At 36.4% G+C, this 26,436-nt stretch overlaps 2 long non-coding RNA genes across 2 annotated transcripts in view; one reads left to right on the top strand and one right to left on the bottom strand.

Annotated features, from left to right (window-relative positions):
- Window positions 1-26,436, bottom strand: part of LOC140696067 (uncharacterized) — a 527,390-nt gene that overhangs the window by 51,610 nt on the left and 449,344 nt on the right. Inside the window, exon 5 of the long non-coding RNA XR_012072059.1 lies at window positions 24,864-24,937. This is a non-coding gene — a long non-coding RNA (uncharacterized lncRNA). The remainder of the gene's footprint in view (window positions 1-24,863; window positions 24,938-26,436) is intronic.
- Window positions 5,327-10,522, top strand: LOC140696069 (uncharacterized). Its single transcript, XR_012072064.1, has 3 exons — window positions 5,327-5,415; window positions 6,481-6,568; window positions 10,371-10,522. It is a non-coding gene; the product is annotated as an uncharacterized lncRNA (long non-coding RNA).

Raw genomic sequence — 26,436 nt, 5'->3', positions numbered from 1 at the left:
AATCTTACAGAGAGCTGGGAAGAGTGTAATAGAATTGAGGACCAGGCTTATAATGATCTCTTTCCACCTAGAAGCTCTAATCCTGAAGCTATTCTTTGTTTCCACATCAGATGAATTTATACTGTTTTAATAAAGAGGCCACTTTCTCATACTTCCATGTTATGGATGTGACCTATGCTCAGAATATCAAGTCAAACTTCCAACAGGTGGGCCCTCCTTTGGATAATTTTAAAGAACCCTAGACGTGTTTAGCACAGTAATTTAATAATTGGTATGTTTAGGCATGAGCATCTTATTCATTCATCAGTCAGCTTTATGATTTTTGATTTTCATGCTATTTAACAGACATTTACAAAGCACCCATTGTGTACTAAGCCCAAGAGAAAATAGAGACAAAAGACTGGTTCCTCACCTCAAATTGCTCACAGTTCAGTGACAGATATGACAGTAAATATGCCAAAACTATGTAGTGTTACCAACTGGTGATTATTAACATCTGTGGAAAATTTATAATGATTTGGGTACTGTGCTAAGTTTTTTTACTTATGATGTTGCATTCAATCTTTACAGTAATCTTCTAATGTGGTACTATTAATATCCATCTTATAGATAAGTAAACTGAGGCAGAGGGGGGCATATAAATACTTTAAATGGACTCGGCTATTAAGTGGTTAACAGACAGTTTAAACCTTGCTATGTGACTGCAGAACTGAGCTCTTGACTACCTGCTCTGCTGTAGTCAGTGGTGAGAATACTAGCACATACTTTTCATTCACTCTGGGTAAGATGACTCAGAGAACTGAACCAGGGAGAGGAGATACAAATGGATATTTTCAGCTGAGTTGAATGGAATTGGCGATGTAAACAGTTGAGGGACCATTTTGGGGGCAGAAGGATCAGTATGGAATGCAGGCCCACAAGAGTGAGAGGGTAAGGCATGTTCTGGAATTTGCAAGTAGTGTACATGGCACACAGTGTGGAGCTGTGTAAATCAATAGTGAGAGGAAGGCTTTGTGAGCCTTGGCAGGAGTTTTAACTAAAATCAGCAGGTCTGGAAGGATTTTAAGCAAGTGAGAGCTAAGATCCTTTAGAAAGGCCTCTCTGGTAATATCGTATATGCAGGGCACTGATCTTGGAGCAAGAACTCTAAAAACAAAAGTAAAAATATTGCCTGCTATTTCTTGGCAAGGATTTAATATTATATAGGTTGAATGTTAATACCAAACACCCTGGTTTTAAAATCTCATTTAAAAAGTCAGTCTCCCATTGACTCCCATTTCTAGCACTCTAAACTGTCCTGGAAAAGCTGATTCAGACACAGGGAAAGCTGAGAAGGATAATATAATGAGCCTGCCTTTTGAGGCTTCAGTCTCTACCTACTCCTGTATCCAGTCAGATGGGCTGACTGTCGATTCCTCTCTCATGTGCAGAAACTGAGGTGCATTGATGAGCTCTGGGATGGGCTACACTCTACTCCCTTTCTCAAAGTCCATTGTGTCCAAGTATGCTGGTGGGTTAGCCCTTCCCACTAAGATCTGTAGACTGAGAGATACCGTCCTGCAGGACATATTGATTCTGCCTGACTGCTAAGGCAACTTCAGGAACGAACAGCCCATTCTAGCTCTCTCTGCTCCACTTTTATAGATGAACCAAATAAAACACATGAGACCTGAAATTTAAAAAATGGAGGAGGAGGGTCTACTGAATGGTGGTGCTGTGCAGGAGTTACGTATGCAACCTCTGGATTCAGTAGTACCTAAATTCAAATATTAGCCTCAGCATTTAGCAGCTGTTACCTTGTGTAAGATACTTAACCTCCCTCTAAGCCTCAGTTTCTTTAACTGTATGAGGTAAAAATAATACCTCCTTTACAACATGTGGGAAAGTAAAAGAGATAATCCATGTAAATGTTACCACAGTCCCTATCACAAAGTATCTACTCAGTAAAACATGTTTTATTATCGTTGTTGTTCTTCTGGACAAAGAAGGAAATGATACATTTGGGGAAATTTCTCTTCTCTCATATTCTAACCCAGGAAGGATGTTAAGCAGATGAGGTAATCTCAGGATCCTTGCATTATCTTCCCTAGAACAAATGTGGATAGCAATGGAACTACTTTGGGAGATGTCCCTCCAGCCACTTTTTGACTAGCTTTATCTAATCCCACTCTTCTGTCCATTCAAAGAAAAATGGGTTACAAATTGATCTACAGATTCAGTGCAATCCCTATCAAAATTACAATGGCATTTTTTCACAGAAATAGGAAAAACGATCCTAAATTTTGTATAGAACCACAAAGGACCCTTGATGGCCAAAGCAATCTTGAGAAAGAAGAACAAAACTAGAGACAATACACACCCTGTTTTCAAACTGTATTACAAAGCTATAATAATCAAAACAGTGTGGTACTGCATAAAGAGAGACACATAGACCAACGAAACAGAATAGAGCACCCAGAAATAAACCCAAGAATATATAGTCAGCTACTCTATAACAAGAGAGCCAAGAACACACAATGGGGAAAGGACAGTCTCTTCAATAAATGGTTCTGGTAAAACTGAATATCCATCTGCAAAAGAATAAAAGCTAAACCCCTATATTATACCACATACAGAACTCAACTCAAAATGGATTAGAAACTTAAATGTAAGACCTGAAGCCATAAAATGCCTACAATAAAAGAGAGGGAAAAGCTCTTGGACATTAGTCTTGGCAATGATTTTGGGGATTTGACACCAAAAGCTTAGGCAGCAAAAGCAAAAATAGACAGGTGGGACTCTATCAAACTAAAAAATTTCTCCATAACAAAGGAAACCATCAATGAAATGAAAAGGCAACCTATGGAATGGGAGAAAAGATTTTCAAACCACATACTCAATAAGGGGTTAAAATCCAAAATATACAAGGAACTTATATAACTCAATAGCATAAAAACAAAAATGGGCAAAGGACTTGAATAAACATTTTTCTAAAGAAGACATGCAAACAGTCAGTGGGTACGTGAAAAGGTGCCCAATATCACTAATCATCAAAGAAATGCAAATCAAAACCACAGTGGCATATCAGCTCACACCTGTTTGGAAATATATGATCAAAAAGATAAGAAATAGCAAATGCTGGTGAGGATGTGGAGAAAAAGGAACTCCTGTACACTGTTGGTCAGAAGGTAAACTGGCGTAGCCACCAAGAAAACAGTATGGAGTTCCCTCAGGAAATTAAGACTAGAACTACTGTAAGATCTAGCAATGCCAGTTCTGAGTATATATGCAAAAAACCCCACAAATCATTATCTCAAAGAGGTATCTGCACTCCCATATTTATTGCAGCATTATTCACAGCAGCCAAGGTATGGAAATAATCTAAGTTTTGGTTAGTGGATGAATGGATAAAGAAAACGTGATAGATAGATGACAGACAGATAATTATTCTTTAAAAAAGAAGGAAATCCTGCCATGTGCAACAACATGGAGAAACCTGTAGGGCATTTATGCTAAGTAAATTAAGCCATACAGATAAAAACAAACATTGCATTCCAGTTGCCAGGGGCAGGGTAGACGTTAAAAGGATACAAACTTTCAGTTGTAAACTGAGTAAGATCTGAGGATCTAATGTATCACATGGTGACTGTAGTTGATACTACTGTATTGTATAATTGAAATTTGCTGAGACAGTACATCATAACTGTTATCACATCAAAAAAGGTACCTATGTGAATTGATGGATGTGTTAACTTGATTATAATCATTTAACAGTATATATCAAACCATCACACTGCACATCTTAAATATTTATAATTTTTATTTGTCAGTTATACCTCAATAAACCTTGAAAAAATAAAACTATCACTAAAGAAAATTAAACTCTTACAATACTTGCAAAAACAAAACAACCAACCAAACAAAAATACAAAGACAAATGGGTTAGTGGAGTCTCAGCATCTCCTCTGAGAAGGACTTGCTGCCTATAGCAGTTCCTTTCATCCCCTGATATGAGATGTAGTCCTTACTTAATGTTAAATAACATCCTTCTTTCCTCTCTCCTTTGCACCCACACCTTACTCCTCCAATCGGAACACAATTGGCTGCCCATTGGTGCACTGACAGTGACGCTTCCTTTTATTGGTTTATTAATTCCTAAGGCCCCTGTAAAGAGTTGGCACTTCGTTAATGGACCATCTGCTTTAACTTAATTAAATCATATTAGATTGACTATTAAAAGATTAAGCAGTAAAGATTAAATAATACTAGATTTAAAAAAAATGCCAAATTGCAGTGTACTGATCTGAACAAAATTATTTTTGCCTCTATTAAGTACCATACACACTAAATCAAAACCACTCAATATCTAAACCTAAGCTTATTGTGAGTGATTTTTACTTCCTTTTTTCAAAGTGAGAGGATCATAGATAATATTTCCAGAACTCCCTCCTTCCTACCACTCTCACAAGCACACCAAGGCTAATATCTGCTCTTCTTTCTTTATCTCCAGGATAAGATGGTCAGAAACCAAACTTTAGGAGATCTAAACTCACCCACATAGAACACAAGGAGGAAATGTGAAGACAATAACCAACACAGAAACAGGCAGTAAGCTGAGGTCAGAGGTCACTGAGCAGAGGAAGCCAAGGTCAGAAGAGCCAGCCTTGGCAGACACATTAAATAATTTCAGTTTGCTTTTTGGTGCTCTCAGCACTAAGTATTGTTCAACAAATAAAGACCAATGATACGCTAGATGTGTTGGGAATTTGTAAGTGTCCATTTCTTCAGAGTTTATAAACTATGTTCTGTGCTTTGGTACCCTATTAAAATCACCCAGTCTACTGCCTCACTTCCTCTATCTCAAGATGACAACAAGCTAATCTGATAGCATGCTAACATGTGACCTTCTGAGCCATCTCCTCTCTTTATTTGCAGTGTAAAAGGAACCTGAATAAATTGCGATAATGTCTTAACTCCAAGGAATGCCTCTAAAGGGGTGTCAGGTTTGTGGGCAGACATTTTTGAGCAAATTCTGACTTCACTGCTTACATGCAGTGCAGACTTTGAGTTGCAGGGTAGGATGACTGGGGCTTGAGGAAGTGGTAAGGTTTCGTTCTTTTTGATCAGTCTGCAAAAGCATCATTTCAGACACCATACAGATGTATAGATGTTAAGTTCTTCTGGGTATTTTATAACTTCCTGTGAACTCAAATGCTGAATTATGCTAACTTAGAAACTGACAGAAGTGACTCTTAAGCAGTAGGGTTGAATCACAAGTCAGAATTGTAATGCCGATGGTGAAGATCAGTTAGGATGTCTCTATTTTATGGGAGATTTATTACTTCAATCAACAATTGTTCTTTTTATTTTCAAGAAACAGAAAGAAGCAAACAACAATAAGATGCAATGGAAAGGGAGTGGATTGCAGATTGCAAAGTAAGTGGAAAATACTTGAACGTGCAGAAGATGAGAGTAGGAAGGAATACATTATAGACTTTGTGATGCTAATCTGGGTCAGGAATTACAGTATACAATTTCATCAGCATGAAGTGAAACACCCTCTCTAAAACCCAGGGCATGTGCCTTTTGATAGATTGCATTTTGAGATCTTTTAAGGGAAGCCATCGACATCTGCATTGTTATCTGCATAGCAGCCTGTGTGGGGACTTTGAAACGTGTATGTGAAGAGAGTGGGGATAAATCATTTCCTGAAATATTGAAAATTAAATATAGAGAAGGAAAAATGTAGTAAATGACCAGGTCTATAAAGGGACCTGTAAGACTAGGATTTCACGGTGAAATTTTGCATAATGTCAGACATTTGAAGGTTTGGGGTTTTGTTGTTGTTTTTTTATCTGAAGGGACACAAGACATTTACATTTTTTTAAAAAAAATAAACTTCCCCAGTAAAATGGGTGCAGACTTTTGAAGGAACATTCTGAGAAACAGATCTAAGATTTGTGTTGATGTTCTTGATGGTCAGCACTGTTTGCTGTCACAATACTAAGCAGGGCAGTAGTGCAGAAGTTTTTCTAAGTTTTTCTCTACACTTTTCTCCTTATCACAGGCAAAGATAGCTCTGCCTTTCCCAAGTACCTGGTGTTAGGTTGAAATTTCATGTAACTCCCTGGCAACTTAGAAATTAAGCCAAGTTGGAATTTGACAATTACCTAGAATGTGGCTGTAATAAAATGGATGTGAACATAGACGGTGACTTGGGAATAATAAAATTTTAGAGCTTAATTTAGTCATAGCAAGAAAGACATCAATGTCACTTTTCAATTTGACTTCCACTTTTGGTTTAGCCCAAGTTTTCTATGAATGCTCATATCTTCTTTCTTACCCATTTTAATGACCTGTAAGCTTTCAATTTTGAGAGGATAGCTGAGATGCTTCTAACAGAATAAGAAATGGAAGTCCAAGGAACAACTGAGTTTTTCCCTATAATCCTTTGCATTTTCTAAAGCTAGAAGGTTCTAAATTTGAATCCCTTGCTTTCAGATGTCCTGAATGGAAGACCATAATTTTGGAAGGCTGGAAACTGCAAAAGCGAAGATTTTTGACAGTTTTCACACTGATTACCTTCAGGGTAAGAATAATGATGATATGAGCAGAGTAAAAAAAAAAATGTAATTTCATAGAACTCTTAAGCTCAGTTTTCTATGAGCACTCAAAATATTGTTCTTATTTTGATGAGAAATCCCTTTGCCTTGAAGTGAAAAGAGTAATGTAATGAAATCCAGCTATTAATGAAATAATGGAAAGAAAACTTATTAAGAAGACCCCGGGCCCAATGCATTTGCAAAAATGTCAGTTAGACAGGGGGCAGAGGTGATGTTTCTGACAAGGTCACTGGCTATCAAAGTCTGGAGAACAGACACTGAAGGTCAATAGTTGCATCCATGTAGAATAAAAATGAGCAAGGCTACACGGTACCTCAGAACTAAGTCTTGCAATAAGGGCAGCAACAATTAAGCTATTAAAATGGCAAAGACTAAGAAAAAGAAGTGTAAACAGAGCCGGTCTGTTCTGCCTCCTGCTGCTAGAGATCCTATATCCACAATTCTGGAGAGTGATTCAGAGCTGCTATGATGTAGGACTTAAAATTTAACTCCCTCCCCCAGACATACTAGTAGGTGGATGAACGGTAAAAGTTTTCTTGGGTTTGTTCCAAACACCTGACCTTGGAAACTATGGCCTCATATTAGGACTTCCTTCCCAGAACAAATGTTTAGATTTCTAATACACTTCCTTCTATTACCAGGACCTGTATATTTGATTTTCCAGGTCTTTCTATGTTTCTCTCTAAAATTTAACCCAAAGTAAGAGAGATCCCTGGAGACAGAAATGCAGCAGTAACTTAAGGAATACAAACAAGTAGATGTGGTTTCTAAGGGGAGGCTCCAGTACTGGGAGGAGATTCACATCCTGTCTAGTTGAAGAGGAAAGAGAAGACAAAGAAGTGCAAAAACCACTCTTCAAATGTGTATAAATATCTAACAGGAAATGAGTGTTGGATTCATTCTGGATGGCCTTAATGGGTCATACCAACCCATTGAAGTTTTACATAGAGATTTTTTTTTTTTGCCTCAGTATAAGGGAAAAATTTCCAAAACTTACAACATTTTAGAATTAACATTAATCTCTTTCAGAGAGAATGTTTAACCATGCAGGATGACTATTTATTGGACTGTTTTAGCAAAAAAGTTAAGATGCACTGGATGGGAAATTGGAAAAATGACCATTTCTGGTTCTTCAACCCTGGGATTGTATGATTATATTATACTATAATTCTAAAAGGCAACAAATAGTATGACCATAGAGACATTTCTTTCAATTTATAGATGATTAAAACTTTATCACTTAAACGCTGGGGAGGGTATGGAGAAAAGGGAACCTCCTACACTGTTGGTGGGAATGTAATTTGGTACAGCCACTATTGAAAACAGTATGGAGAGTCCTTAAAAAACTAAAAATAGACCTACCCTATGACCCAGTAATCCCACTCCTGGGCATGTATCTGGAGAAAACTCCAATTTGAGAAGATACACCTACTCCAATGTTCATAGCGGCACTATATACAATAACCAAGACATGGAAGCAACCTAAATATCCATCAACAGATGATTAGATAAAGAAGTTGTGGTACACAGGTACACATGTACACACGTACATGTGCGCGCACACACACACACCAGAATACTATTCAGTCATAAAAAAGAATAAAATAATGCCATTTGCAGCAACATGGATGGACCTAGAAGTTAACATACTAAGTGAAGTAAGTCAGAGAAAGACAAATATCGTGTGATATCACTTATATGTGGAATCTAAAATAAAATACAAATGAACTTATTTACAAAACAGAAATAGATCACAAACATAAAAAACAAACTTATGGTTATCAAAGGGGAAAGGGAGGAGGGATAAATGAGGAGTTTGGGATTAGTAGATACAGACTACTATATACAGTACAGATAAACAAGGTCCTACTGTATAGCACAGGGAACTATATTCAATACCTTGTATAGCCTATAATGAAAAGGAATATATATGTATAACTGAATCACTATGCTGTACACCAGAAATTAACACATTGTAAATTGACTATACTTCAATTAAAAAAAAACTTTATTACTTTCTCCCAGTCTTTTGCTGCTACTTACTAGTGTTAAAAATTTATAAGAACCCCAGTCATTATTTTAATTTTGACTTCATACTATTCTCAAGTAAACCATTTCATGGATAATCATTGCAATGTCCTCAAAAGTTCTATAGCATTGTTGTTGTTGTTGTTGTTATTATTATTCTTACTGACATTGGGTTATCATGTAGGGTCATCAGATGTTCACCTGTAAATGTCATCATGTTGCTGGCCTGGAACAGCAACATTCAGTGTTCCTATATGGAAAGTCATATATTAACTCCTCTATCATCATGATATGCTTTTACAAATACATTTAACTGGAAAATAGCTATGATTATACCCAAAGTTGTGAGGTTGTTTGCAAAAATGAGTTTCTTTAGGGAGTGTGAAAAATAAATGAAAATTAAATTAGAAACATGACTCATTTGACTTAAAAATGGACAGACTGGGAGTTCAAAATTTGCAGATATTGACAGGCATATATAGAACAGATAAACAAGATTATACTATATAGCACAGGGAAATATATACAAGATCTTGTGGTAGCTCACAGCAAAAGGGAATGTGACAGTGAAAATGTGTATGTTCACATATACCCGAAAAATTGTGCTCTACACTGGAAATTGACACAACATTGTAAACTGACTATAACTCAATTAAAAAAACAGTAACTTTCAATATTCATTAATCAATCAACAGGTATTATTATATACTATGTAGAACATGTTGCAATATATATCATGAGGAGTATAAAGATGTGTATGCTGTGAATGTGGTGTCAAGAACCTTGTAATTTAGTGTGGAAAATATGAAATTTAGCATCATAAAGCAACAAATACTAAGTGGGAAGTGAGTGACTGATTATTGAGTCTGAGTTATTAGAAAATTGATAAGGAGAGATTTTGGGGTTTTTTAATAAAATATAAAATATGGTTAAAAATAATACAAAAGAACTTCCAAACAAAGTCACTTTGAAGCACCCTGAGATCTACTCCCCAGAATCAACTGCTTTTAATCACTGCTGCTGCTTTTTTCCTTTTGATGTTAATATTATATCCTAAACACATATACATACCCTCACACAACTGATTTATTAACTTTATAGAGTTTTGTTTATTACACTTTGCTATACAGATGATGATCTAGCTCATTTACAGTACCACATGTCGGCAGTTGGTTAGGAACAAGTACAGACTTTTGATATTAAAGCACTTTATACTGAAAAGTGAGTGAGATATTCTATTCATTGATTTCTATCATTCTGTATGTACAGGCTTGTGGTCTATTTCCCAAAATGTCCTTTCTGGTAAAGCATTACTTACGAACATGAAGTATAGCCTCTTCATTCTTGCATTTATTTATTAATTCACTCAATAAATCTTTATTCAGTGCCTACTATATGCCAGGAACTAGGCTGGGTGTTGGGAATAAAGTCCAGAACAACATTTTCCCTCATGAAGCTTATTTTTATTCTGAGTTGACAGCCTCTTTGCTTTTTATCTGTAGTCTGGTCACTGAGACAGATATTGAACAGATAATTATAATTGTGCTGTGTGCTATGAAGAAGTGTAGGGTAATTTGCAAGTGTAATAAAGGGGTACCTTCAAGTTACCCTGAAGGTCAGGGAATTTATAGATGATTAAACTTATTACTTTCGCCCAGCATCTTACTGCTTTCATTGGTTTTAAGAAATAAGAATTCCAATCATTATTTTAATTTTGACTTTATACTTTACTATACTCAGCCTTTATGAGAAAATGGCATTTCATTTGAAATGTGAAGGATGAAGAGGAGTGGATGACAAGTCATAGACATGCACCAGGAAGAGGATTCCAGACAGAAGGAACCATTGTGAAGTGAGAATGAACATGGTGTGTTGGACAGACAGGAAGTGACTTCTCAATTTGACAGAACTTTAAAATCAGAGGTGCCTTCAGTTCATTCTTCAGATGCTCTTTACAATTCTTCAGATCTTTAATTTCTTTAAAATAGAACTTGCAAGTAGAGAATACCATGCCATCCTTCCACTCAGATAGGAAAGGAGGCATTAGATATTAAATACTTGTCACACATCCCTCTTAGCTCTTTTAAAAACTATGAGATACACAACCTAGCTCCTTATTTGTGGACAGCCAAACCCCAGCACCTACTTACAAATGCTCTTGTTACTTTACTGTAGATAAATCCAAATATCTAATGAAAATCATCTAACTTAGAGACCAAAACCAAGCTGTTCTAAGAATGTGTGCTGAAGCAGAAACGATAACGTGCCATTCAGAATTCAGTCAAAGATTTTCATGTCCTTCCGCATGACATATGGGATCTAAGAACTGAGAGAGTTGAGTGAGCATGAAAAGAACACTTTTAAAGACTCTGTTCCTGCTTCTCCCTCCACCTCCCAGCACTGCAGAAGCACAGATAAGAGAGGGGACTTGTGGATTGAGCATGAGTACCAATACAGCACTTTTAAGTGCTATTTCCCCCTTTGAGCATCAGTGAATCTAACAGCTAAGAAAAGGAGAGAGTGCAGGTGTATAACCTTCCACTTGTTCTCTCTCCAAAAACCCTCTGAGGTGCTTTCTTCTCCCTCTTTCCTTATGATTTCATATTTAACATATGATCAGTAGAAAGAAGAGAAAAGGCTGTCAACTCAGGATAAAAAGAAAAAACTAGTTCTACCTGCCTACTTCCTTTTTTTTTTTCCAGAAAATTCTAGCATTTGTTTTTAGATCAAAGGCCCATGTGGAGAAAGGTATACACTAAAGAGCTGAGGGGAATGTGAGGGGTGATGTTTATGGGCAAAATCGGGCCATGTGGTTATAAGATCCATGGGTATCACATAAAAATGGGGACTTAAGGTATATGTTTATGGTTAAAATGTGTAACTCCCCTATATTGCTTTACTAAATCCACATATCAACCTATGATGATTTAATCTTAGTCAATAGTGATTCATATTCATTCAGGCACATTTCTTAAATTTTTATCAATATTAACTTAATGAAATAGAGTGGAAGGTAGTTTACTTATAATGTCTGGGAAAGGCTTGATCTAGTTAATGATATTTCTGGAGTTCAGCTATCATAAGTCCAAAGGAACACTGTCCAGTCATATAATGTAAGCCACATATACTTTTTAAAAATGTTGTAGCCACATTAAAAATGTAACAATAAATAAATAAAATTAACTTCAAGAACATATTTTATTTCATTCCATATAGCCAAAGTGTTATTATTTCAACATGTAATCAATACGAAAAATTGAGATGCTTTACATTTTTTTCATGCTAAGTCTTTAAAATCTGATTTGTATTGTACTCTTAAAACACACTTCAAATTGAATGCTAAGTTTTCATAGAAATACTTGATCTGTAAACTCCAGAAAATTTACAGTTGAAAAAGTAGATCCACATGGAGAGAGTAAAAAGATCGTGGTTGCAAGGGGTTGGAGGGAAGGAGGTATAAACAGGCAGAACACGAAGAAGGTTTAGGGCAGTGACAATATTCCAGAGGACAACACAGTGGAGACATGCCATTGTACGTCTGTCCAGACCCATCAAAATGGACATCATCAAGAGTGAACCCTAATGTAAATTATGAGCTCTGGGGTCATCTGGTTGATTCACCAGAGTGGTAACAAATGTCTCATTCTGGTGTCAGATATTGATAGTGGAGGAGGTTGTGTGTGTTGGGGAGAACAGGGGGTATGTGGGAACTCTACTTTTCTGTTCAATTCCTCTGTGAACCAAAACTGCTCTAAAATGTAAAGTCTATCAAAAATTTAATTGTGAACTGACCAGCAAACTTTCTCTTCAAACTTTGATTCTAACTTCTGTTTCTTCTGAGAACTTAATATATGTTTATATAATGTACCATACAGTTTAGCACTTGCATAGTATCTTGTAATTAAAATTTTTTTCTTCCCTTTTAGTTATGTCAACTACTAGGCAACAGAAGTTTGTGCCCATGTATTGTGCTTATTACATTGAAATTTACCTTCCAATCTATTAGCAGAATAGAGTAGACATAAACATATACCTTTGAAACCATCACCACATCAAGGTAATGAACACTGCAGGCCCCAGTCACTGAACCTAAGAGAGTAGTGAGAAAAGTTCTTTTCCTCTCTTACATTTGCTTTTCTGATTGTAAAGGTGTGCACTTTAAAATGGATCAGTAAAAAAATTTTCCTAATAAAAATTCTTGGCTCTTGAAAGTTTATGGTATTGAGATCCCTGAGCAGAATCCTATTGCTATGACGTAAAATGGTGTTGCTCCTTCATCTGAGCCCATCACCTCTCAGAGTCTGTGGAGAGTGGTAGAAGGAATAGATTTTCCATAGCACTCCTTTAAAAATTAACATTTGTGCATCCTCACAATTTTACTTGGGGAAGTAGGTGAGGAAGTGTAGACTTAAGCAAAGAAAATGCTTTCAAAATAAGTGCATTATTACACACTTGCTTCAGGGATTAGCAATACCCCACTACAGACAAATTGGATGCCTGAATCAATAGTATATACTGTGAAGCCAAGTGCTAAGTGAGTCCTGATTTCTGGATCCTTCTGTTCTGTTACAGTGATTTCAAATACCATGGCCCCTTCTATCAGGACTTTTCAGACATGGACTGGGCAGAGCAGTAAGTATCAGGCCATTCAGTTCATTTCAGAGAGCACTGATTGGAAACATGACACATTGATTTGTGTGTAGAACAGAATAAAAAGTGCATAAGACATAGTCCTTGACTGCCAAGAGCATTGCTTGTCTGGAAGTTGAGTTCTCTAATGAAGATAGGATACTACCAATATACTATTTAATTTTAGCTTCAAATTCTAGGCTCTCAGGGAAATTCTTTTTTTCTACTTTTCTTCCTTATAATGATAAATGAAGATTAAAATGCTACCTGATGTTCTAGAACACTGTTTTCCATTTCTCATGTCCAAAAAATTCTGGGCAGAATTGAATCAGAAAAGCCCTTTCAGAACCCATTATCTCGAGTTTAAATCCAAAATCTTTGCTAATACCTCCAGGGGAACAGACTAGAAGATCTCTGACCTGTGTATTGCTACGCCATCATCTCTTTCTAGCTACATTTTGTCTCTGCTCACATTGGTCTCTTGATCTTCCTCAAATGCACCAAAGGGCTCATGACCTTTGGATTTGCTGTTCTCTCTGCCTGGAATTTCTCTTCCTATAACTGACTCTTATCAGTCAGTTTTGTTCTGATATATTTCTTCAAGGAGAGTTTCTCTGACCACTTTTTCTAAACTAACCTTCCTCATGCCCCGTTTCTCTCTACCCTCTTTCCTTTTTAATTTTCTTCACAGAACTTAACCACTCTCTTCATTTGGTTATTTTTTGTATCCTATACTGATATCTAAGGTCCCAGAAAAGGGCTTTGTCTTACCCAAAACAGCAGTAGGCATCTCATACTGGGTGCTCAACAAATAGCTATTAAATTAATGACTGTTTTTCTCATCTATTCACTGCTTGAGGGGTGCTGGGTAAGTCAGTTAACATCTTTTAGTCATAGTTAAATATTACACAAATATAAGTTAAGTATTGTTATTTTTCCAGTTGAAGTAAACTGGGCCTCCAAAGAACTACCAAACTCCCTTAGATTCCAAACAGAAAACACTAGTGTCTGCTTTGCACAGCAAAAATGAATCTCTACGCTTCAGCTAGCAAATGGAGGTGGTGGTGTGGGAGGCATGCCATGAGGGTTTTCCACCTTCCTACAACCATAGCAAAAAGTCCTTTAAAGAAGAAACAGACTAGAATGTTTTAAGATGGGGATTCATCCCAAGGATGCCATTCTTTTTTGAGTCTGTCTGTTGGGAAAGCAAAGACCCTTGTGGCATTCCCATACGCTCATCTCAGTAACTTCCTGTCCCCAAAGGTATTTTGTATTTAGCCACCGTATTTTTGTCAGCTGAGGCATTATTCAGTTTCTGAAAGGCACATGTAAGAAAATTGAAAATGAAAGGCAACCAGCTAACACTATTTAGATAATGACAGTAATAATGTGGTAAATTGGTATATTCTTCAAGAAAATACGCAGGGAGACTCATTTCAAACAACCTACCTTGTATTAAATAGGATCTACTTAAAATAATCATGCAGCTCAGATGGACAGGCTATGGGCACATTAGCAGCTATACAGAAACACTTCAAAATGACGATAGCTAAATTCTAACCCTCAATCTCAACAATGTTCATATGATGTATAGGAAAGAAAATAAGGGGGTAAATTATTAGCTGACAGTGCATATTAATTGCAAAGTCACTAAAACCTTTTCAGTTGCTTAAACTGACGGTAGTACAAAGCCACGTGCTAATAAACAGAGGAGAAGCAGCTTGCTGTGTACAGTCACTCCTTAGTAAGGTTAACAAACTACATTAACCATTCACTCATCTGTAACTGGTAATTAATCACTCCTTGAAAATTACATTGTATAATAAATGAGGACAGACATGATTCATTAAAACTTCTAATTAATTCTATTTAATACTATTTCATAGTTCATTGATAAGTGCTGAGAGAAAGATTACACTGTAGGATATTTGATGCATTACTGCTGAAGAAGTAAATAGGGGGAACATTATCTAAAATGAAACATGAACACTTGCAAATGAAAATGTCAGATGTTTATCACCACAGAGCTTAGTTCTGTACTCAAGGGTCTCTCAGCATTACCAGTGGAAAACTCCATTTTCAGAGCTGTATCAATTGGTTGTAAAAGCTCTTCTGAGTTCAACCTTGAAGCTCAGCATCTCTTGCTGGGGACGAGCTGATTCTACTTTGTTTTTCTAATAAATATTTGTGCCTGTTTTGTGGGCTAATGGCAAGACTGTTGTTAAGCAAGTATTTCCGCAAGAAAAGCAAATTTACCTAACAGGCAGTTATGGTTTGGGGTCATTTAATTGCACTCTGTGTGTGCTTGTGTTTATGTGTGTGTGCATGTCCATGTGTGTTAAACTAGACATTAAAATAGCAAGGATATTAGTGTCAAGAAAATCCCTGTGCATTAACTATAAAGTACTATTTTCCAGAGAAGAATCAGACTGTGAAGTACATAGTTTACAGCCTGGGCTGAGGAGAAGGTAATCACTGCTGATAAGTGAATAATGTATACTTTAAAATTAAATTATGGAATAATGCATTGTTAACTTTTTTCCTTTTGCTTTACCAGCCATATAATATGCCTCAAAAATGGGTTATAGGAACCATTAGTCGTTCCATGGCATCAAGAGTGAGAACTCTTAACAGGAGAAAATATTCACAAAGCAGATACCTAAAAAAAAATTTGTATCCTGAATTTATAAAGAACTTCTACAATTTAATAATGAGACAAAAAACTCCATAATTTGAACAGACAAAAAAAAAAAGATGTCCAAACTGCCAAACACATAAATATATGCTTAACATTATTAATCACTGAGGAAATGATAATAAAGACCAAAAGATACCAATATACACTCGTTAAACTTGTTAAAATTTAAAAGACCAATGATACCAAGTATTGGCAAAGATGTGGAGCAGTTGGAATGTTCATATGCCACTGGTGGAGTATAAAATTGAAAACCACTTTGGAAAAAATTTTGACAGCTCTTAAAAATAATAAGCATACATCCACTATACAACCCAACCATTCTACTCCAAGGTATTTACAGAAGAGTAATAAAATATTTGTTTACAATTTACTCATATGTGGATATTCAGGGAAGCTTTATTAATAATGGCCCCAAATTTTAAGCAAACCAACTGTCCGTCAAGAATCAAATACATAAATCAAATGTACTATATTCATACAATGGAATACTACTCAGAAGGAAAAAAACTGTCAGTGTGGATGGAAAAAGTCAGACACAGACGCCTACAGAGAATATGAAAATCTAGAAAATGCAAATTAAGCTAGAGTCACAAAGAGCAGACCAAGCATTGCCTGGAGCTGTGTGCTAGAGGAAAGATGAGTTATAAAGGAGCCTGAGAATTTGAAAAGATACATGTATCCCGGTGTTCACAGCAGCACCACTCACAATAGCCAAGACATGAACCCAAACTCAATGTCCATGAACAGATGAATGGATAGAGAAGAGAATTACTCAGCCATAAAAAATAAAATACTGCCATTTTCAGCAACATGGTTGGAACTAGAGATTATCATACTAAGTGAAGAAAGTCAGGCAGAGAAAGACAAATACTGTATGATATTACTTATAAGTAGACTCTAAAAGAAAGTAATACAAATCAGCTTATTTACAAAACAGAAACAGACTCACAGACAGAGAAAACAAACTTATGGTTACCAAAGGGGAAAGGGGAAGAAGAGGGGTAAATTAGGAGTGTTGGATTAACAGATACACACCACTATATATGAAATAGATAAAACAACAAGGATTTACTGCATAGTATGTGGAACTATATTTAATATCTTATAATAACCTATAATGAAAGAGAATCTGAAGATGTACACCTGAAACTAACACAATATTGTAACTCAGCTATAGTTTAATAAATAAAATTGAATAAATATAAGTTAAAAAAATAAAGGAGCCTAACGAGTCTTTTGGAGCTGATGGCAATGTTTGTATATGGTAATGGTGGCAGCTCACTGGTGTATGTCAAAACTCATCACATTTTATTCTTTAAATGAATGCAGTTTATTGAAAGGAAATCATTTTTTAACAAAGTTGGTATTTTAAAATGAATTATAAATTTGGTTGATACATATCCCACTCAAAATAACAGGACTCTTTAGTAAAACAATTACTTTAAAGCTTCAACTAAATTATACCTGCATAAGTGGCAGTAGGAGAAGTGTGCTACAGGAGAGGGAACAAGTTCTGAAAAATATAAACTCCTTTCTGATTCTGATCAGGTGGGCATCTCATCAATATGTTTCATTTTTCGGGAAAGATGATTCTGCAACTTTTCCTCAAAGTGAGTGACTTGAAAATGCTGATGTAAACGGAGCCTCCAAACATTATCCTTCCTTTTGTTTAAGGAGGAACTGGTTGAGGGAGTTGCTGCATGGAGTCCAAAGAATGGCAGTTTAGGTATTAGACCCTGTGCCTGCCTCTGTCTGTGAAAAACTGTGCGATTTTAGACTTTAACATCTTTGGATGCATTTCCTCATCAAAGGAAAAAGGGCTGAGCTAGTTGCTTTTTTTGAAGCCCAAGGACTGTGTAGAAGTATGTGCGTACAAACTTACTAGGGACTGTGAAAGGAGATGAGGGGAGGAGTTTGCAGGGGGTCATTCTAGGTACTAGGTCTCCAGTTTCTGAGTTTATGGTGTCTATTGTTGGAAAAACTTTTTTGTTTAGTTGTAAATCACAGGTCTTGATTCTTCCTAGCCCAACATTATACAGCACAACAAGTAGGCAAACTCAAAAGACATATGCTTCATTAATATTTTTTATTGTATTGGAATTACACTTGATAATACACTGTTTCAACTAATATCATTTTTAATAATACTATCAAATTTAATTAACACTTTCCTAGAAGAAAAGCAGACAGCCTCAAAGTTCTTCACTGGTTTACTTTTCAAAACACTTTAAAGGCAAGATCTTTGCAATTCTCACAACCAGAGCCAATGCTTATGAAAGACTAGTATAAATGTGTAGAAAGTAAAAAGACAGTAATTCTTATTGATGCTAGATTATTAACTTGACCTATTTTTCTCTTCTTACTGGATTGACCTTTTAGTGGTCTAGATTATCCACTCATTTTCAATTAAGTTTCCATATGGCATATTGAAGCTGACCCTGTTACAATTAGAAAACTACTCAGAAGGAAGGAGGCCATAAATATTGTTAGAGAAATTATATTTTGTGCATTATGTACTTAGACTTTATGAGCCAATAAAAAAGAAAGAAGGAGAAGGAAAAAAAAAGAAAGAAATGGAAGGTTGTTATAGTACAGTGGATAAAACAGGCCATAAGTTAATTGCTTATATAGTTATATCCTCCTCTCATATCGAGGTCTTATTTGTTCCAGTTTTATAGACAGTTGATGTAATTTCCCCATACAGGCTGTGAAGACGTTTTATTTAGGTGCTAAGTAAGTATTTTAACAAATTTTAATTGTTATTAAGAGGCAACAAAGTAGAAAAATATTAAGCCTTAAAGGAGATAAACTGGCTTTTAAGCTAAGTTCTGCAACTTACTAACCTGGGCAAGTCATTTATCCTTCCTAGACCTCAGTTTTCTTATCTCTAAAATACTTGTTTCTGGGGAGTCATCAGGATTAAAGAACACAATATATGTGGTGCCCTTACAACTAATATGTTGACATCAATTTTTATATTTTGATGAAATCATTGCTTCTTAGATTTCTAGTCCCTTAAAGTGCTTGAGGTAACCCAGGGGAATCCAGACCAGATGATGATAAAGGAGGCTCCTGAATTTCTCTCCTCCCATGGATGCACTGAGTGCAGTCACATGAAGCAATTCCTTCTGAGAGAAATCCAGAAGTGAGCTGTTTGACTCTTATGTATCAGGTGATAGAAAAACCCCACATCAAAACAGGTAGGAAAGGCTGAGACACACTCTTGCCATAAACCCCACCCTGGCACAGTGCCATACAATCAGGAAGGAACCCCTACTTTCAGCTTCTCCCTGAGGATTGAAGGATTTGGACTGCAATTTCTTTTGTGCGCCAACTTTTGAGGCTACCACCCAAGGGACAGGTACCCAAATCACCTGGCTGAGTCCCTTCTATAACAAAGAAGCAGCTGTTAAAGAGCATGTAAGCACTTGTCACAGCTAAGGTCTCAGGACTCAGTGTAGTGAAAGTAGGCAAAAACACCTATCCCCCAGTCTTCCTTGGAAAGGGTGTGACTTCATACTTCACAAACTGCTGGCTAAGGTTACCAGATGGACCTCACAAATATGTATGTGTGTGTGTGTGTGTGTGTGTGTGTGTGTGTGTGTGTGTGTGTGTGTGTGTGTGTGTGTGTATGCATATATGAAATTCTACACAACAGCAGCAGAATATATATTCTTGGAACATATGGAACATCCTCCAGGACAGATCACATGTTAGGCCACAAAAAAAAGTCTTAAAAATTTAAGAAGATTGAAATCATATAAAGCATCTTCATGGACCACAATGGTGTGAAACTAGAAATAAATTACAAGAAGAAAAGTGGAAAATTCACAAATATGTGGATATTAAACAACATACTCCTTATCAACCAATGGGTCAAAGAAAAAAAAAAGAGAAATCAAAGAATATCTTGAGACAAATGAAAATGGATACACAGAATACCAAAACTTATGGGATGCAGCAAGGCAGTTCTAAGAGGAAATTTTATAGTGATGAACTCCTACATTAAGAAGAAAGACAGATTTCAAATAAACAACCTAACTTACACCTCAAGGAATTAGAAAAAGAAGAACAAACTAAGCCCAAAGTTAGTAGAAGGAAGCAAATAAAATGAAATAAGTGAGTAGAGACTAGAAAGGCAATGGAGAAGATCAATAAAAGCAAGAGCTGTTTTTTAAAAAGATAAATAAAACTGACAATCTTTTAGCTAGGCTAACTAAGGAAAAAGAAGTAAGACTAAAAAAATAAAACCAGAGATGAAAGAAGAAATATTACAACTGATACTACAGAAATACTAAGGATCATAAGAAACTACTATGAAAATTATATGCTAACAAAGTAGATAACCTTTAAGAAATAAACTCCTAGAAACATACAACCTATAGACTAAGTCATGAATAAACAGAAAATCTGAACAGAACAATTACTAGTTAGGAGACTGAATCAGAAATCAAAAACCCTTAAACAAAGAAAATTCTAGGGCCAGATGGGCTCACTGGTGAATTCAACTAAACATTTAATTAAGAATTAATACCAATCTTCTCAAACTCTTCCAAAAAACAAAAACAGAACAGGAGAAAACACTTCCAAACTCATTTTACAAGGCCAGCATTACCCTGATATCAAAGCCAGACAAGGACAATAGGATACTACAAGAAAAGAAAAGGAAAAAAAAAAAAAAGGCCAAAATTCCTTATGAATCTAGATGCAAAAATCCTCAACAAAGTATTAGTAAACCAAATTCAACAATACATTCAAAGGAAAATATGCCATGATAAAGTGAGATTTATTCTTTGGATGCAAGGATGTTTTCATATATACAAATTAATAAATGTGATATAATACATGAACAAAATGAAGCCAAAAAATCACATGATTATCTAATTAGATGCAGAAAAAGCATTTGACAAAATTTGATACTCACTTACAATAAAAACTGTTTTAACAGATTGGTTATAGAAGAAATGTACCTCAATATAATAAAGACCATATGTAACAAGCCCACAGCTCACATCATACTCAATGATGAAAAGCTAAAAGCTTTTCCGTTAAGATCAGGAACAAGATAAGAGCACTCATCTCATCACTTTTATTCAATATAATAATAGAAGTTTTAGCCAAGGCAATTAGACAAGAAAAAGAAATAAAAGACATCTGAAACAGAGAAGAAGTAAAACTGTTTGCTGATGACATATTATATATATAAAACCCTGAAGACTCCCATCAAAAATCTTTTAGAAGTAATAAATGAGTTTTGTAAAGTTGAAGGAGACAAAATCAATATAAAAATTAGTTGAATTTCTGTAAATTAACAACTATCAAAAAGAAATTAAGCAATCCCATTTATAATTGCATCAAAAAGAATAAAATATTTAGATGTAAATTTAACTAAGGAGGTGAAAGAAATTGAGTAAATCATAAATAAAGATATTCATGTTTATGAATTGGAAAAGTAATACTGTTAAAATGTCCATACTTCCCAAAGTAATCTATAGATTCAATACAATCCCTATCAAAATTCCAATGTCTATTTCACAGATAGGAAAAATAACCCTAAAATTGGTGTAAAATCACACCCCTGAAAACTCCTGAATATCCAGAGCAATCCTGAGAAAGAACAAAGCTGTAGGCATCATATTTCCTTCCCTCAAACTACATTACAAAGCTATGATTAAAGAAACAGTACAGTACTGCCAAAAAACAGACACAGAGACCAATGAAACAGAAGAGAGCACCCAGAAATAAACTCATATTTATGGTCAATTAATTTTCAACAAAAACACCAAGAATATACAATGGGGAAAGGACAGTTTCTTTAATAAATGACAATGGGAATATTAGATATCCATATGCAAAAGAATGAAACTGCATCCTTATCTTATACCTTCTCCAAGGTCTGAATTCCAGACTTGGAGAGGAGCACCTCCTCTTCTGAGTTTGCTCTTTTCTTGTGTGCTCTTGCTCAGCCAAGGGCATTTTTTTGTTTTCTTTACCCCTTTATAGTTACACCTCTGTTACAGGTAACAATTATTTGTATTAAACTTTCCCTGTTTACCGTGTGACTTCTATCTTCTGTTTGAACTTTGACTGATATAGATTGATAAGGAGAGTGGCTCCAGAATATAGAATTGAAAAGATACGGTTTTGGGATTGGCCTGTTTGTGCCCTTTGGCTTGACTACAATGCTTAGCCCTTTGCCAATAGGAAATGGGATACCAGTAACCCATGGCATGCAGGGACAACTGCAAAGACTGTGGAGTGGGGTGGATATTTTTGAGTGCACTTGAGTACACGCAGAAAGAACATGAGAGTCCCAGGTCTCTTAACATTCAGCTCAAGTCACAGTTTGAGAACCAGAGCTTCTATGATAGCCCTAAACACCCTCTGATTCTTACAGCCTCAGAGTTAATATTGCTGAAAATCAAACACAAAATTTAGTTGCACAGGTTGCTGAACTACAACAGTTTTATTCAGAGTCTTGTAAGGTTTCCTATAAGAAAGTGAGGATGTAGATCAGAAAATAGTGAGACCCTGAATCTTGGAAATTAGGATATATGGTTGGGTTCATAAAAAACTGGTAATTTTGACCCCCAAGTTTATTCTGAGCTTTACTTATCAGTGGAAATAGCTTGCTTTCCAATGTCTGAGGAAACTAGCTCTCCTTCACATGAAAAGCCTCTGGTAACCTCACTGGGGAAAGATGTCTTGTTCTCAAGACACAGCACAACCACCTCTTGTTGCTACAAGACTTATAGCTAGAGTCAGATACAACCAGGCTATAGGAAACAGGAATATACTATGGCCCAGGAGGAGATAGTTTACATATCAAAATAATTTTAAGACTTTCCTAATATGCACCAGGAGAAACCTGTAGAAAATACATGGAAATGGAGTCTAAGGGTCTTAGACCAAGGATGACAGAATGTAACATTGGATTGGGCTGAATTTTGTTGATATGGTACACTTACTAGAGATTTTGGATTTGTTGTGTTAGGTCATGCAGCTTTGGGTAACTAATAGTTAATTAGTTGGTGGGCAGAAAGTTGGATTCCATGGTAAATATATAGTTTTAAAGAAACTGAGATTCCAGAGCTTCCCTGTCACGTTACAGAGGAGAGAATTCAAAGGCTTTGGAGAAAATCCAAATGGCAGATTGAATTTGTCATGTGTGAGCCCCCCACCCCCAAACTATGATCCATGAGAAACCGCAGAAGGCACCCCTTTCACTAAGCATTTAGAAATGCATTACCAGAAGGAGCACCTGGATCCTTGAAAGGTTCTACGCTACTCTGTTTTGCAGGCTAGGCATACCTGTACATATAAGCTCCTTGATTTCAATGGGGATGAGGAGAATCCAGAGTGGCAGAGACCAACAGCAGTACCTAATCACCAGAGACAAGGTGGCACATCTACCATGAGGGGCAGCAAACATGTATCAGTAATCAGAAGTTTTTTAGCCTGCAGAGATATTTGGCAAAGGGTTATTTATAGCAGTGTTTCTAGAAACACCACCAGATAAGCAGCCTATTAGAGTATTGCCGGACCCACGGAAGAGGAATACTCCAGCTCTCATAGACCAAACGCCTGACCTGTGGGTAGTCATGACCTTACCAAATGAGCACAGATTGTGAGGATGTTTATGCTCCATATGAATGTCCACCAAAAGGAAATCACTATAGAGAGGATTCTTAATAACCAGGTGGATAAAATTATATTCTCAGTGGCTATCAGTCAGTCTTTTGTCACAGCCACTCAGTGCTTGCTCAAGGGTCCTTATGGACCAGAGTGGCTACGGCAGCAGGGATGGAAGCTATGTGTCGACTCACAAACATAGATTTACCTTCACCAAGGTAAGTCACTGCATGACTTGGCTCATGCAGTGCTAAGTGTCTAATTTGCCAAAAGCAGTTTACACCCCATTCAAAGACATGAATGGAGGTCCCTTTAGATAGATGTTCAGCTGAGTCATTTATAAGAAATGCTATAGGCACACACACACTGGGTGTGTGTGTGTGGGGGGGGGTAGATTGAAGCAGTAGAAGTTTTTAAGCTTCTCCAAGATTCTACTGGGAAGCCAAGGGTTGAGAATCACTATGTTAGTAAACCCCACGACAAGCATATGATTCAGTCAATTTCTTTCTCTTCCAGAAAATAAGATTCTTTGACAATAATTGCCAATCTCTAATTATTGTTGTAGGACAAATTTAAGTCAATTCACACAGCTCAAGGTTTAAATTAATAAAGATGTTTAAATAAATGTTGAATAGATTTTACCCCTAATTTCTGCTTAATCAATTGCTACTTAACTTTGACTTTCTACTCTTAGGCAAACTTTTACTATTTAGAATCTTTTCAGCTTTGTGGGATTCATAAAACCAACCAACTATCCCTAGAATTTCCTGTCTGTTTTCTTTCTATTAAGCAGGTAGAGCAAAGATTTAAAGTTCGGGGTAAGACACAGTGCAGCTGCTGGTGCTGTGAATTTTGGATGGCTTCCTCCAGCCAGTGCATGGCGAGTAAGCCACAGAGGCTGCCTGGCTGGCTCTGAATCACAACTCTGGCTCACTTACATAGGGTTATCTCATAGCCTTGTGATCGTACAGAAAATTGATTAACCTCTCACCCCTTCAATTTCCTTATCGGTGAAATGGGAAAATAGTACTAATCATCTCATAGATTTGTTGGAAATAGTAAATGGAATATTATAGGTAAAAAAGTTAAAGCAGTACCTGGTACACGTTAAGTGCTCTGTAATAGTTATGTTATCATCTCATTAATTCTTAGAAGATTTTTAAAAATACTGGTAAACCTTTAAATCACTCTACTCCCCTCTCCGTATTACTTACTATTCCAAAAGCTTTTTCCTTTTGCCTGTGGAAATAGAAACATTGAAGAATTCAGCTTACCCTACACCATCTTCAGCTCCATCTTGCGTATTCCAGAAGGATGAGATCACTCAGACACTCCAAGAAGTTTGTTTCTAATCAGAAAACAAAATCATATGAGCAATTAGTTACTAAATTTAGCTTACTCAATTATCATTGAATCATTTCTTTGTTAAAAACTCAATTCTGCATCATGTTTGTGCCAGGTCTCCAACCACTACTCACACACTTAAACACATTAAGATCAATTTCTCAATTTCAATCTATGAGAATATGCACCTTGAAAACTTCAGTTATATGGTAGCCACCATGGAGCATCAGCTATTGCTTGAGGAAGGAAATCATGGGATGGAGCACAATCTAGAGGGAGGGGCATGTAAGGGAAAATTTTGGGTAAGGGGAAAACCAGAAAGGGATGCTGAAAGGCTCAACACCTAGTCTTCTTCATCTCTGTCCAGTCATCCACGGAAGCTTTCCTTTGAAACAGCAAGTACAAAAGGAAGAAATATTAACCAGAGCTAAAAAACCTGAATCTCGTGTATGCTGCAAATTTGGGGGAGGAAACAAATACTGTGGTCATGGCTAAAGCATATCTAAGGAGGATACTCCACAGAAAATAAGCATCCTCAAGTCAGAGCCTCTTACGCTCCAACTTAGTACTGTCTGCTAGCACTTGTGTGCTGATGGAAGTATCTATAATCCACGTTGTCCTATATGGTAGCACTAGCCATGCTTGGCTCTTGAGGACTTGAAATATGGCTAATGCAGCTGAGGAACCAGTTTTAATTGGATTTAATTTTGATTAATCAAAATGTAAATATGAACAGCCATACATGGTTGACTCAACTGTTGTACAGTTGCAGTTCTAAACCCTGAAGGTAAATTGAAGGGAAAGGCAAATCTCTACAAAATTTTATAAAGCTATTGAAAGAATAGGAGGGTATGTTGCAAGTTGTGTCTGCCTCCCCAAAACCCATTCTGCCCCTCCCTCATGGCACAGCAGCCTGTGGTTTGGGTAGACTTGTCCTCACCCAAGTAACTTCTGTTCTATTCAGACAATTCATATCGAAACCAATCAGCACATGGTATCTGGTCAGGAGGACTGGTCAGATATGGTCCAGTGAGCTCAAAGCTCATTGACTGTAAGAAGCCCCTCTCGTCTTCCGACAATTAAGAACAAGAAGCAGGAGGCTTCCTTGATATAGGCAGTCATCTTGCAGTTGAGGAGGAACTTAAAGTTCAGCTGACAGACAAAGGAAAAGCAGCAAGAAGAGGCATGTCCTGATCATACTTAAAGCTCATTCCCTCTGCTTTTTGCATTTTCTAATGGTGTGCTGTTACTGAATTTCCTCCTTTAATGGTCCAAGTGTCACCCCATCCCTCACCTCATGCCAGTCAACCAAGAATGTTCCTTATGTGAAGATCAAATGGATTTTCCTTTCCTTTCTTTTTTTTTTAACTTTTTTTTAACTGCATATATTGTTGAAAACCATGCTGAATTTCAGATTCATATTGGCTCTATAGTTTTCTTATACAGCATTTTCCTCCCCTGGAGTTTCTGATTGCTTTGCTTTTTTTCTTGGGGGATGATACA

This window comes from Vicugna pacos, chromosome 4 (assembly GCF_048564905.1).
Source record: "Vicugna pacos chromosome 4, VicPac4, whole genome shotgun sequence".
Classification (NCBI taxonomy): domain Eukaryota; kingdom Metazoa; phylum Chordata; class Mammalia; order Artiodactyla; family Camelidae; genus Vicugna; species Vicugna pacos.
Note: the sequence above shows the minus strand (reverse complement) of the source record. Positions and strands in the feature narration are given on the sequence as shown.